The sequence below is a fragment of the Brassica oleracea genome, chromosome C2 (genome assembly GCF_000695525.1).
Source record: "Brassica oleracea var. oleracea cultivar TO1000 chromosome C2, BOL, whole genome shotgun sequence".
In the NCBI taxonomy this organism is placed as follows: Eukaryota; Viridiplantae; Streptophyta; class Magnoliopsida; order Brassicales; family Brassicaceae; genus Brassica; species Brassica oleracea.
Window position 1 is genome coordinate 13,152,663 of NC_027749.1, and position 3,026 is coordinate 13,155,688.

Sequence of the window (3,026 nt, forward strand, 5' to 3'; positions counted from 1 at the left end):
AATTACGTGGGCTTTACGACGAAGTCTTACGTGGCGTTTACGACGAATCCTTTCCCTGCGCTTTACGAGGAATATATTTCGTCGTAAACGTAACGAGTCGTTTACGACGAAACCTCCGTTACGACGGACGTTTAACAACGAAACGTCTTTCGACGTTAATTCGTCGTAACACCCCGTTTACGACGAATTTACAACGAATACTGCCCTAGTAAAAAATATGTTTTCTTGTAGTGTATGTGACTACCAATAGGGGATTCTTGTTTCTTTTTATTTGAGAAAGTGACGGTACCCTATTGCACATTAATTATATTGTTAGTATTCGATAAAAAACACACACACACATATATATATATATATATATATATATATATTATGAAGCCATATCAGAACAACTAAGAATTCTGTAAAATTAATTATCTCTAAACATATAAAAATAAGGAATGTAGATGTATATAGATCATTCAGTGTCTCTTTTGGTTAATTATTTTATATATTTTTTTGTAAACTTCGAAAATATTGTTTCTTTTCTCTTTGTATGTTGGATATTAATTTTGTTATCCAATAGTATGCACTAGTCTAGGGCATGCACGGCCGACCCATTTTGAGCAAAACAATGAAACTGCATGTCATTATCTTTTTGAGTGATAAAGAACCCCTCAAGTTCAAAACCTATAAACGCACATGTTTTCCTCTTTTCAAGTGTGTTGAAACAAAAACTTAGAAAGAACAATATGGTTAATGTTGTAAAATAACTTATGATTTTATAGTGCCGAAAAATTTAAATAAGGGCGAAATTTTTTCTCCGCATAAAGAAGATATACGATAAATATGCAAGAGATAATATTTATTATAAAGATGGAGAAGGGAGATGAGATGTAATGATTCTTTGATTATAAACTCTTCTTCTTGTTTTTGATGTACAAAAGAGTGAGATGAGTGATGGTATTTATAGTGAGCAACAATACATAAAATAACGAAGATGGTGCTTGATTTGGTAAATGAGTGGGTGATCATAGTGCTTGATGAGTGGATGATCATAGTGCTTGATTTGGTAAAGGAATGGATGATCATTTCAATGTTTATCTTATAACACTCCCCCTTGATCATCCATCTTGTGTTACGTAGTGCCTCGTTAAAAACCTAGTTATGGAAAGCCCAATGGGAAAAACCATAGTAAGGTAATTAGAGTACAACCACGTAAGCTCCCCCTCGAATAAGCAGTCATAGATCCTTCTGATGACACATTCCAATGTTATGGACGTGTTTTCTGAATACCGAGGTAGGGAGTGATTTTGTGAAGAGGTCGGCTGCATTGTCGCATGATCGAATATATCTTTCTTCAATCTCTTTATTCTTCTTGAGCTCTTGAGTGTATGAGAAGAACTTCGGAGGTATATGTTTGGTTCTATCGCTTTTGATATATCCTTCCTTCGTTTGAGCAACACATGCCGCGTTATCTTCATATAGAATAGTTGGCTCCGTGTTTTCGTCAATCCCACTGCTTGAACAAATATGTCGGCTTATTGATCTTAGCCATACACATTCTCTACTTGCTTCATGGAGTGCAATGATCTCAGCGTGATTTGAAGAAGTAGCAACAAGTGTCTGCCTTTGAGAACCCCAAGCTTTGAGAACCCCAAGATATGGTGGTGCCTCCAATTGTAAAAACATATCCTGTCTGGGATCGAGCTTTGTGTGGATCTGACAAATAACCTGCATCTGCAAAACCAATCATTTGACCTTTTGAACTTTTAAGGATAAAACAAACCTAAATCAATTGTTCCTTGAAGGTAACGAAAAACATGTTTAATTCCATTCCAATGTCTTCGTGTAGGAGACGAACTGAATCTCGCTAAAAGATTGATGGCAAAAGATATGTCAGGTCGAGTACAATTTGCAAGATACATAAGGGCTCCAATTGTACTTAAATATGGAACTTCGGGACCAAGTATTTCTTCATTTTCCTCTGGTGGTCGAAACGGATCATTTTCAACATTAAGTGATATAACGACCATCGGGGTGCTAAGAAGGGTTGCTTTATCCATGTTAAAGCGTTTCAACACTCTTTTGGTATATGTAGACTGATGTACAAATATACCGTTTTGAGAATGCTCAATTTGTAAACCTAGACAATATTTTGTCTGTCCGAGATCTTTCATCTCAAATTTTCCTTTTAAATAATCTGATACCTTTTTTATTTCTTCTTGTGTTCCGATAATGTTAAGATCATCAACGTACACCGTGATTATCACAAATCCGGATGTAGTTTTCTTTATGAAAACACGAGGGCATATAGGATCATTCGTCTATCCTTCTTTTGTTAAGTGTTCACTGAGACGATTATACCACATTCGTCCAGATTGCTTTAAGCCATATAATGATCTTTGCAATTTTATTGCACATAACTCTTTAGGCTTGGAACTTAATGTTTCTGGCATTTTAAATCCATCTGGGATTCTCATATAGATATCAGTATCTAATGATCCATATAAGTATGCCGTAACGACATCCATGAGACGCATTTCTAAATTTTCATCGGCCGCTAGCTCATCAGGAATCTAAATGTTATTGCATCCTTAACGGGAGAATAAGTTTCCTCATAATCAATTCCAGGGCCTTTGAGAGAAACTTTGGGCTACAAGACGAGCTTTATATCTTGTAATCTCGTTTTTCTCGTTTCTTTTTCGAACAAACACCCATTTGTACCCAACAGGTTTTATATCTTTGGGTGTGAGCACAATAGGTCCGAATACGTTTCGTTTGTTAAGGGAATCTAATTCGATTTCAATTGCATCTTTCCATTTTATCCAGTCATGTCTCTTTTGACATTCATATACAGACTTTGGTTATGGATCTTCGTTTTTATCATCTATTTCCCTTGCTAAAAGGTATGAGAAAACGTCATCAATATCATCCATCTCATTATGTTTCCATATCTTTCCATTATAAATGTAACTGATAGAAATTTCATGATTTCCTTCAGATTCAAGATGCTTTATATTGTCGTTAGATTCACAATTTTCTTC